A 12,370-nucleotide genomic window follows, 5' to 3' on the forward strand; every position below is an offset into this window, starting at 1 on the left:
AGTAGCCACAAGATTTTAATTTTGTTGTGCTTTAGGTATTTCATCATATGTTTCTGGTGATGAATTGTTAAAGGTTCATTTTAAATTAAAAAAAAAATTAAGTGCCATTCAATAATATAGTATTTCTCTTCTCAGATACGTAGCTCAAGGAACTAAGAGTAGAAAAATAATCAAAAAATTCAAAATCATGAAAAAATCCTGAGAAATTAAAATAAACAAATGTAATAAAATTATGTGAGCCATCCTACCAAGGATACATATTTGCTGCTGTCTGTTTTTAAAATCGCAAATAGTTCACTTTCCAAAATATTTTTAAGATCTCAACCAGTGAAGCAGGAGGTCCATTTGAATGTAAACATCCTGCCAATATGGTGATGTAAGGTGCTTAACAGAGACTTACATTGCCTGCTCTCTAAAAAGCTGTCCCTTTTTACTTTAGGCACAAACTATGATATTTAGCTCCAGATTAATGTTGGAAAGAATCCCACCCAAAAGTAAGTACCTGAAACGGTGGAGATTAACTGCCTTCTAGGTGCCAGGGCACAGTGAAGGCTGGAGGGTCCTTTGGTTTGGGAAGTAGGGCAAGAGGGTAACGCAAGGCCGGTCATACCTAACCTGACAGGCGCTGGCCCAGGTGCTGCCCCACAGGGTTGTAATCATGGAAGTACTCTTTCATGGAAAATTAATGATTTTTTTTGCAAATAATCACTTTATGAATAGGGACCACTGGTACTAACACATGAATTTACGTTGCCCTAACGCATTTTGGAGAACACAGGCATTATAAAATATTTTTGCGATGTTGTCTAAAACTGCTTGACAACATGTCACAGGTTTTTTTTTTAGCAAACCCTTTCAATTCATCAAAGGCAAAACTTGCATAAAGTACCTTTCCTCTGTTGCAAAAGACTGTGCTTAGGTTTTGATGAGTCATAAACTGTTGTAAATTGCCATCACCCTGTTATTTTTTGAATCATATAGGAGAATTTTTGCAGTATGCTGTAATAATAACAGTTTATTGTCTTTCTAAGACTAGAAATGTGCTGAGGCAAGAAATATGCAATCTTGCTAAGACTAGGCCTATGTCTAACTGACCCAGCAGTTAACAAGTACTGAGCGGGAAGCAAAGGAGCAGACAGCATGACCCATGGCAGAACAAGATATCCATAGAAAAAAGAACAAAGCAGACAGGCTGTTTCCACTTAACTTATTTATATGCAGAAGACACCCCAGTGACAGCCACACTGTTTGGGGTATCTTTATTCCTACTTGGTGCTGATTTAAGTAGTTCCCTGGGCAGCAATTTGCTGGAGTAAAATTACTGCATATTAAGAAGTGAAGGAAAGAAATATTGAAGTTGTGGATCCTTAAAGTTGTTGAAACAAAACAAAAGAAATTAACCCCCCCCAAAATATCTTGAAAGTCGACCTGAAGAAACCATGTATTAAAGTGTATTTAATTTCAAAGACAGTCATTGAAAAAGCAGAAAATGACAAATTTACCTTTGTTCGTATAGTGGTAGTTTGTTCCCTATGTGCATGAGTGTTTGTATTGCTGTACAGAAAATGTAAATAAATGTAAAAAGAACAAATGTAAATAAAAGAAACAAAAAGTTTCTCTTATCTGTTCTGCTCAAGACAAGTATTCTAGGTCCATTTAACATTTCCTACCTCTAAACTCAAGGAAGCAACTTGTGTTCTACCTTTTCTAAATATATAGGAGTATTCTTAACAAATCAACTCAAAGAAAAATGTTGAGTGTGATGTTACTGTATATCATATTTATCCTATGATAAATATTAAAGAATTACCTTAGTATGATAATCAGTTAACTCCTACTTTTCTTCCTACAAATAACTTTGTGGGTTTTTTAAGAGTCTAGCAAAAAATTATCATGCATAGTTAGATTCTTTGGCTTTCTAAATCTTTTTAGCCTGACATGATCCGTTTGTCCAAATTCAGCCACTGGAATATGTTATGTAAAACATCCTATGTATATGCAGTACACACTGTATGATAATCATGCAGGAGTTACTATTCTTCAGCATTATGCAAAATCATAATTAAATTAAGTAAAACTTTTTTTTTTTTTGTATGACATATACTTTCTCAAGAGCCTTTATTTCTACCTTAGATTGCCTAAGAACTGAAGAAGATCAAACAAGAAAATAACCTACCATAGCAATATATTTGTAATTTAAAAAAAACATTAATTAATGCATATTTGTTTTTTAAAAAAAATGTTTTTCCATCAGGTGTATAAAGCACTGTCAAGTGCTTGTGTGAGGATAAATGTAAATACTTGATATGTTGCCAAATGCAGCCATGAAGAAATAAAAATGGAAGTGGCATGTAAACAAGCATGAGAGATATGACAGATACATAAGGCCTCAGAGTTTCAGAGTTAATTTGGTGACATTTTAATATTGTCTTGACTTAAATACAGCTTTTTGCTGCTATTTTTCAAAGTGATGCTTTTTCTATTGCATTATTCTTCTTCACAGAAAATAATCTTCTTCAATGTAACACTGATTTCTACTGTCTTCCTGACCTGTGGCTTACTGACCCAACAGGGTATCATACATGTGGATTGCTTAGAAAGCAGCTGGGGAAAACAACCACCACAACAATGCAACCAAACAAGCAAAACCCCCACACTGGAACAGCTAAATAATTAGAGGTCAAGATAGGCAAGACAACTGCTTTCTCAGCAGCAGCGAAATCCTCCTGCACAAGGTATGAGGTGTTTAGTTTTGAGCTTTTCATGGAGGACATCTCATTTCCAGGTGCAATCTAAGACCCATAATTTTTTGCATTACTGCACTAAATTTTCAAGTACAGCTAGTTCACTCTGGATCAAATGCTTTTTCAAATCAATGGATGCCAGCGTCTGATGTCAGTGTTGCTAAGTGCCTGATTACACTAACACCAACACTGCCAGATCATTTGCCTGAGCTGGCTGTAATCGAACAGCTAGAAGAAATTTCGTATTCAGAACAGGGCTGAATCCAACACAGGCATTTTAAATAATGTTGATGTTGCAGTTAGCTTTGTTTTATTTTGGTTTTGTTTTCAATAGCTAGGTGATATATATGAATATAGGAACACTGGATTAAATTAAAAATTAGAAAATATGATGGCCAATTATAGTCTCCATGTGAACTACTTATGTTGTAACAAATCTATCTTAAAGGGGTCATTTTATTAATGATTGGAGCCAGACAACTTATAATGAAGAAAGGTGAAGTTCATAAAGGATGAAATTAAAAGTATTTATGTTCCCTGTTCCATGTATTAATCCACATAGAACATTACTATAACTTTGCTAACCTTTTCAAAAAAACATTTTCCCAGTCCTAGAAATAATTGTGAATTTTCTAATTAAGTGATCTTATGTTGGAAACTGGATATTGTTTGAAATCCTAGCCTTGTAGAAAATCGTACATGAACTTTTAAAGAGATGGAATTTTTTTGGCATAGACAAGATTTTTAACCTACACTCAGGGCAGCCAATGATACTGAAGGTGGGATGCTCAATTTGTTTTCAAATTAGGAAGCCACTGTTTAATTTTTTTCTGCATGACTTAAACAAAGGATTTAAATGTATTCACTGGGCCATCTGTCCTGCCATGGAGAGTATCGGCTTCTGAGGTCCCATTCTGTCCTCTTGAACTGCTCTCAGTGATGTATCTCTGTGATAAACTACAAATTGTTGAGATGAAATTTGAACAATCATTTCAAAATTCTTTGAGGTTTTCCTTAGTCTCTGGGATAAACACATGATGTTTTGTTTTGTTTCACTTTTATTTTGTCTGACAGATTTTTTTTCACCTCTCTTAGCTGAATGAACATTTTATTACTTATCCCACCACCAATAAAACTCTCTGAAAGGAACATTCCAGTGCTTTCAGTGTTACCCTGGTTTGAAGGAGACATGTTCAAATTGATTCTTAGTCAGAATGTGCAAGAAAAGGAGCTTCAACAATTAATACCTGCATGTGAGACAACTACTCTAATATACAAGAGCTAGCCCTCTAGGTGCTAGCTGTAATGCAGCTACTGCAGGTAGCGGGTAGAACAGAAGAAATAACAGACAGATTTTTGTAATGGAATCATGAAAACATGAAAGCATGACTCAGTCCTCTGTAGGCAACTAAATAGGATTAATCTCACGTAACTTCAGACATCTGCAGATAGAACTAGTCTTCTTTAATAGTCAATGGGAAAACCAGCCACTTTCCTTGGACCTATTTTATAAGTTTACCTTGAGATTAGAGGATTCATGAACTAAACATGACCATATTTTTCCACTGGTTTTAAAAGAAGTCTAGACAGCTAGTTCAAAAAATTCCCCATGTATACCTGTATCTGATCAGCTAAATACAATTTCCAGAAAGTAAAAGATCACATGTTCCAGTGAAGACATTTTAATAATTTGGAAAATTTGTCCTATTTTCATGAAAAGTACATTGGTTTTAATTGCAGGGATTAGTCTGGGTTGAAATGCCATTCTTAAGGACCAGTTATTATGTAACCTTTTATACTGCATATTCTGTGACACAATTCAAAGCCAAACAGCTGGTGAAGGAAGTGACTGGTCTAGGATTTATAAGTATACTCCTGAAATCTTAACTGTTAAGGCTTTTTCATTCATCCAGTCCCAGTCTGTTATAACACATTGAATTTGAGCTTCTTGTTTATGTGCTGTGATGTCTTTTGTCCTAATAGAAGAAAATTCACGCAAGTTATAAAATGGATACAATTCTACCCATAACATTGTCTGTTTACTTAACAGTTCTGTAGTATAATCCATATGGTCGAGTAAAATTCTTTCTTAAGACACACCCATTAATAAGATTGCAGGTGAAAAAATGAAAAGCAGCATGTGAAGGATTGCAAGGGGAGACTTGACACACCAGAAACCATTCAGACTGATGAGAAACCAAACTAGGGGCACCATGATCACTTCTGAATCTCACATGGCATAGCAGCTGACAGATGGCTAACACTATTAACAAGAGCAACAGCAGTGCACAGCCACATTGATGACTACCTCTGACATTCAGGATACTAATAGGATACTAATATCTCAAGTAGACTCTTCTCCTCTGACCCTGATGCAACGTTTATAGCCACACTTGCCCTTGAATTCTCTGCCCGTGTTATGCTCTGACCTTTCTGTCTGTCTGCTCTCAGTCTGCCTGCTACATCACCTTTTCCTGTTCCCTGTGGATTGAATAATCCTTTTTGTCACTTGTAAATAAATGTATTTCAAAATATTTCTACATTCAGAATCTAACCGTTATTACATGCATCTGCAAGATACATTGGCAGGAATCTTATATAAGAGTAGTTCTAAATTTCTCAGTTACTTTCAAGGAATTTAACCTGACACTTCGTTTGTGACATATTGCATTGAATTCAGCTTTAGGGTAGATCTGCTGATCTAATTAAGAAACTGTTTAGTGAATATTACACTTTTTCTTATTTGCTTGAGTTCTAAGCTTACTAGTAATTTTTTTTTTTTTACTTTTCCTTGTAGCTGAGATACAGCATTACAGATCAAGTTTTTAAAAATAGTTTCACTATTTTTAAAATATTGATGTGCAGGACTTCAAGGAATTCTTTTAGATTGCAGAGAATTATGACATTTCTTTTAGAATTCTTGACTGTTGAAAGATTTTGCAGTGCAACGGGGTGTTCCTTGAGAGAATTAGAAGCTATTTCATTTGCACCTTTATTTACAGAATTCAGAAGTTCTACATGAGTTAATGAGCGACACCCAGGAAAGAAACAGTCAAGTCAGCTATAGTAAGCACTGAGTTACTGTTGAATGTTTTGAATTTCAGGAAAGTGTATGTGATGACAACACCATCTATTCCTCCTCAGTTTGATTCTTTAATCTTTATGTCATTTTGACTGATACTACTACTGATACATTGAATAATTTCTGTGTAATGAGATGAAATATGTATGCAGAAGCATTATTTATTTTGCTTTTCTTCTGCTCTTATTCCTACACATAGCAAATGTATTAAGCTGCAAGACACAACATAAAGGAAAACTGTTATTTCAAAGAAAAAGTCAAAGTTACCATATCAGTATGAACTAATTGCTGTTCCCTTAACTTGCCATACCAAATAAAGAGATGCCATTGTTTTATTTTATTCATACCACTCTTCTTATTTTATTCTACAGGGCCAACATTTGCCTGTCATGAACAAATTATTGCTCATATCATTGCAATGTTTACACATATTTCTTAAAAGCTAAAATTTTCCAATGTCAAATGCTATGAGGTTGTCATCATTTTTCATCTTAATTCATTCTCCTTTGTTTCTAAAGAAGCTGCAAATAAAATATGAACACAAAGGAAGAGAGTTTTTTTAATTTGTTTAGTGATAGTAATATTTTGGTTTTACCGATTTTTTTCCCTCTTACCAGCCTGGAAAAAAAAAAAAGTTAATAAAATAACTGTATATATATATAAAGAATAAAATAAAATAACAATATAAAAAAAATAAAATAAACATGTTTTAAAGTGAAAGTAATTTGTTTCATTCTGATTCCTACCTTTTCTACAAGGTGACTCAGATCATTATCTGTAATAAAACTTGTAAATCATGGATTGTTTTGCACATTTCTTATTCAACTGTGTTATGTTCAAAATATTTGCTTTGATTTGGGTGCCATTTTTTTGCTTTCCTTAGAACATTGTTTCTTCAGCCAAGGTCATAGGACATATAATAACATATAGAGACTAAATTGAAAATTCTGTTCAGATTTCAGCAATGATAAAATGTGCACAATGATTTGCAAGTTCAGTGTCAGAAATGGGAAAAGCAAATGCCAAATCATTGTAAGTGAATCAAAATTTTAGGCAGGAGTTGAGTGCATTCTCTGTGATTCTGTTCATTTTACTTAAAATCCTAACATAGATGTGAGTTGGTTGTGTTTCTTTGCAGGTCAATCCCTTGAAGATTTCAAAAGTGGTTAGAAGTTTTATAGAGTTCAGCAAATCCCTGCATCTGTTCATGTTTTCTTTTCTTTCAGTATGCTTACTTACAAGAAAACTTACCAGACATTTTTTCACTCTTATTCTGAAGCCTTTTTTGTTTACATTAGCCTTTAAATTGGAAGCATTTTTAGGATGGATGTTTAAAAGTATCATAAATTTTAGTCTGCTTCTGATAAAAATAGATTTCAAGATAATTTTTGAATGATACACTATGTAAAAAACATGTATGTAGGAGTAAAACCAGTGTGTGATTGGCTCAGAAAACTGGAAAAATTTCACCACTTGACTTTCCAGTCAAATTGACATTTGCATATCTTGCCAATTGACAGATCCCCTTGTACACTGTGCACAGTTACTTTCATTTCTTCATTATGGCAGCTGGTGTTCATGTCTGAGATAAAAGCACTTCAGTTTGCCTTTGCTGCTGCTGCTGTCAGTATCAACGTTTGACATTCTGTGCTAGATGGAAAAGTTCTTTCAGTTTTACGACTGTTTTTTATATAACAGTAATTCTGTGAAGCAAATTTGTATTGCTTCAGAACAATATTTTGATGGATTTAACATGTCTCCAAATGTTATTTTCAAGTAGTCACTATCTTTATTTTGAAACATTTCAACTGGAAAAATTGTCTATGAACTTTTTAAATTTACACATCTATTTTTCTATTGCTGCATTACTAATAAAATGCAAACAAATGTTTATGAATCTGTAGCATTATAAATATTTTTCATTCTGCTAATGTGTGTTTCATATATGTATAAGCAGTGAATTCCACTTAGCTGAACATAATTAAATTAAAAGGTGGAGCTTTTAGGTAATAAACTTTTTTTTTTTTTTTCTGATATGGTTTTAACACCTTTAGAATACAAAAACTATGTCTTAATCATATCAGGTTTTTATGTATATATAAGAACCCTTTCATGGTGTTGCAATACTGCTGTCTTTATATTTGTTGAAATTTAGACTATTAGCTTACCTTTTGGCTGGGTTGGGCAGTATCGCTTGCGCTGGTTTGCAACACAGTTTGTTGTGGGAATATAGTGTTTTCTTGAAATCTCAGTTGGGTCCTTAGGCAATTTTTACTAGGGGTTTTTGTCACTTTTGTGATCCTTTCTTGTTTCTTCCTGTAAAAGATAATATCTCTCACCCTGTTATCCATTCTAATAAAGTTATCTCAATTTCAAATTTTGATATAAACTTTTAATACTTTTTAACATTTTGACTATATGAAAGCTCTTGACAAACATGTTCACAATAAGAATGATTCTAAAGATGGTGTAATTTTTTTTTGTGGGTATTTCTTTATTCTGTCAGTCAAAAAACATACTGTCATATTTTGTGCTCTTTGGTTTTATATATATTTTCATAATGGAGTCGAGGTAGTTGCTTCACAGACCATGAAAAAGGACATCTGTAGTCAAAGCACAAGCATCAGACAATATGAAAGTTCAGATCTGTCACCGTTTCTATCAGACTTCCGTGATTTGGGGCTGATCTAATACTCTGTAGGCAGCAGATTTTCATTTCTGTAGTAGTTTATGTGACACAAGCTCTTTCTTCCTCCTGCTGTTTTTTCTGACTTAGAAATGTTTAATTTCCTGGCAAATGGCTGTATAAGTGGTACTAGTGATTTCTTCTATTTTTCAGCAAACCTTTCCATATAGCCTAATTTCTTTCCTCTCCTGAGAAAATAGAGGGCAGCTGCCTAAGCAGCAAGTGCTAAAGAGTCCCTACAACATCCAGGAGGTTGCCGTTGCTGCCAATAAAAACTGATGGAAAGCTGGGAAGCAGCACTTGCTGCCACTCTGCTTCTTTCTGTTTTCCCTCTTCCTTTCATTCTCCAGTTCATCTCTTAGCGATAGCAGCAGCAGTAGCAACCTCTCATGTGGTGTAATAGCATGGGAGTATGTGTTCAGTACTTGCTACAGCATCCATCTAGAGATTTGAAACCTGTCTGTAGAGCCAAAACAGGTGAGTTTGTAACTCACAAAGGACTTGTTCTCCAAAGCCTCTGAATATCTGTGTGATTTATATTAAAGGTTAGTATTACAAGGCACATATAAGAAGTAGATTTATGAAAAAGTAGACTCCGAGTAATCTGGAAACATATCCATTACAGGCAAATTAAATTTGTCAGAGACAAAGCAGCGCTGAACCCTTGGGAGTATTTGGTGAAAGAGAGACATGAGAAATTATCTAGTTGTCCAGAAAGGGCAGAGAAGAAAGAATTTCATCACAGATGTCGGTCAGCACGTGGTCAAATATGGCAGAAGGAAATAATCAATGAAGAAACAAGTATATAGAGTACAGTTAAGAGGCCAATATGTTTGATGGGTTGCCAGGGCCTTGTTTTATTTTGTTTTGTTTTTCAGGAGTGAAATTTAAAAAAAAAACCTAAAATATGAGGACATCCAGCGTTCCCCTTAGAAGCTGTTTGTCATTAATATATTGTGCTGATATTCTTTGGATGGATGAATGCATTTAGAACTTAAGAAAGTGTGTGTTCTTGCTGAAGTAAATTAAGACTTCATCTTTAATGTTGCTACCAAACTAACTTCTAAAGATAGATATGTCTCCTTGTACCAGTACAGGGTGTTCTTTTTTCTTCTTATATATTCTTGAAGTATATTAATTTCAGAATCCATTCTACTCAAATATTTGAATGACTACAGTGGATCCAGCTGTTGAGTTACTAAAAATACTTCGATATCATAAATTAAATGCATTTATGATTTTTACTCTTCATTTAATCTAAATTTTGTAGTCAACAAAGGAATTCACAGGAATGTGAAATACAAAAGTAGACAAGCTTTAGGGAAAAAAAAAAACAAAAAAAAAAACACCTAAATGTTTTACTTTTCCTTGCACTTAGCCTCGTTGAACTTCATGAGGTTTGCACCAGACCCCCTCTCCAGCCTGTCCAGGTCCCTCTGGATGGCATTCCTTCCCTCCAGCATGTTGACTGCACCACACAGCTTGGTGTCTTCAGCAGATTTGCTAAGGGTGCAGCTGATGCCACTGTCCATGTTGCAGACAAAGGTGTTAAACAACACAGGTCCCAGTACCAACCCCTGAAGAACACCACTCATTGCTGGTCCCCACTTAGATACTGAGCCCTTGACTGCAACGCTTTGAGTGCGACTGTTCAGCCAGTTCTTTATCCACTGAGTGGTCCATCCATCAAATCCACGTCTCTCCAATGTAGAGACCAGGATGTCATGCAGGACAGCGTGCAATGATTTGCAAATGTCTAGGTAGATGACGTCTGTTGCTCTCCCCTTATCCACCAACACTGTAACTCCATCATAGCAGGGGACGAAATTTGTCAGGCGTGATTTGTCCTCAGTGAAGCCATGATGCCTGTCACTAATCACCTCTTTATTTTCCATGTGCCTTAGAAGAGTTTCTGGGAGGATCTGCTCCATGATCTTGATGGGCACGGAGATAAGACTGACCAGCTTGTTGTTCCCCGGGTCTTCTTTTTTACCCTTTTTAAAATGGGGATTATCTTTCTCCTTTTCCAGTCAGTGGGACCTTCACCAGACTGCCCCAACTTTTCAAATATGTTGTATAGTGGCTTAGCAACTTTGTCCACCAGTTCCCTCAGGACCTGCAGATGAATCTCATGAGGTCCCATAGACTTGGGCACTTTCAGGTTCCTCAGATGGTTTCGAACCTGGTCTTTTCCTACAGTGGGTGGTACCTCATTCTTCCAGTCCCTGACTTTTCCTTCTGCAACTTGGGCGTTGTTGTTAGACCACTTCCCAGGGAAGACTGAGGCAAAAAATCTTGTGATTACCTCAGTTTTCTCCATGTTCTGGGTGACCAGGTCTCCCATTTCCTTCCAGAGAGGGCCTACATTTTTTGTAGTTTTCCTTTTATCACTGATGTACCTGTAGGAGCTTTTTTTGTTGCCCTTGACATCCCTGGCCAGATTTACCTCTATCTGGGCTTTAGCTTTCCTAACGTGATCCTTGGCTGCTCAGACAATTTCTCTGTACTCCCCACAGACTACTTGTCCTTGCTTTACCCTCTGTAGGCTTCCTTTTTGAGTTTAAGATTGTCCAGGATCTCCTTGTTCATCCATGCAGGCCTCCTGGCATTTTTTCCTGACTTCCTCTTTGTTGGGATGCATCATTCCTGAGCTTGGAAGAGGTTATCCTTGAATAATAGCCAGCTTTTTTGGGCCCCTCTTCCCTCCAGGGCTTTATCCCACAGTACTGTGCTAAGCAGATCCCTGAAGGGGCCAAAGTCTGCCCTCCTGAAGTCCAGGGTAGAGAACTTGCTGTGCACCTTCCTCACTGCCCTAAGGATCTTGAACTCCACGGTTTCATGGTCAGTGCAGCAAAGGCTGCCCTTGAGCTCCACACTCCCCATGAGGCCCCCCCTTGTTGGCGAGAACAGGGTCCAGCATGGCACCTCTCCTTGTTGGCTCTTCAATCACTTGGAGAAGGAATTATCCATGCATTCCAGGAACCTCCTGGATCACTTGTGCCCTGCTATGTTGTCCCTTCAACAGATATCAGGGCGGTTGAAGTCCCCCATGAGGACCATGGCTTTTGAACATGAGGCTGCCCCTATCTGTCTATAGAGGGCCTCATCTGCTTGGTCTTGCTGGTTGGGTGGGCTGTAGCAGACCCCCACTGTAACATCACACTGACCTTGGTGCCAGGGAAGGTGATGGAGCAGATCATCCTAACTGCCATTATGTGACACATGCAGGACAACCAGGCGATCAGGCACAGTCAGCACAGGTTCATGAAAGGCAGGTCCTGCTTGACAAACTTGATCTCCTTCTATGATAAGGTGATCCATTTAGTGGATGAGGGAAAGGCTGTGGATGTTGTTTACCTGGACTTTAAAAAAGCCTCTGACACTGTTTCCCACAACATTCTCCTGAAGAAACTGGCTGCTCATGGCTTGGATGGGTGTACTCTTCACTGGGCAAAGAACTGGCTGGAGGGTCAGGGCCAAAGATTAGTAGTGAATGGAGTTAAACCTAGTTGGTGGTGGGTCACAAGTGGTGTTCCCCAGGGCTCAGTATTGAGGCTGGTTCTCTTTATTATCTTTACCAATGACCTGGATGAGGGGATTGAGTGCACCCTCAGTAAGTTTGCAGAAGACACCAAATTAGGCAGGAATGTTGATCTGCTTGACGATGGTTCTACAGAGGGATCTGGGATGAGGCTAATGGTATGAGGTTAAACCAAGCCAAGTGCCGGGTCCTGCACTTGGGTCACAACAACTCAATACAACCCTACAGGCCTGGGGAAGAGTGACTGGAAAGCTGCCTAGTGGAACAGGACCTGGGGGCATTATCTGGATATGAGCCAGTAGTGTGCCTATGTGTGC

The sequence above is a fragment of the Charadrius vociferus genome, unplaced genomic scaffold (genome assembly GCF_000708025.1).
Source record: "Charadrius vociferus isolate BGI_N301 unplaced genomic scaffold, ASM70802v2 scaffold9, whole genome shotgun sequence".
In the NCBI taxonomy this organism is placed as follows: domain Eukaryota; kingdom Metazoa; phylum Chordata; class Aves; order Charadriiformes; family Charadriidae; genus Charadrius; species Charadrius vociferus.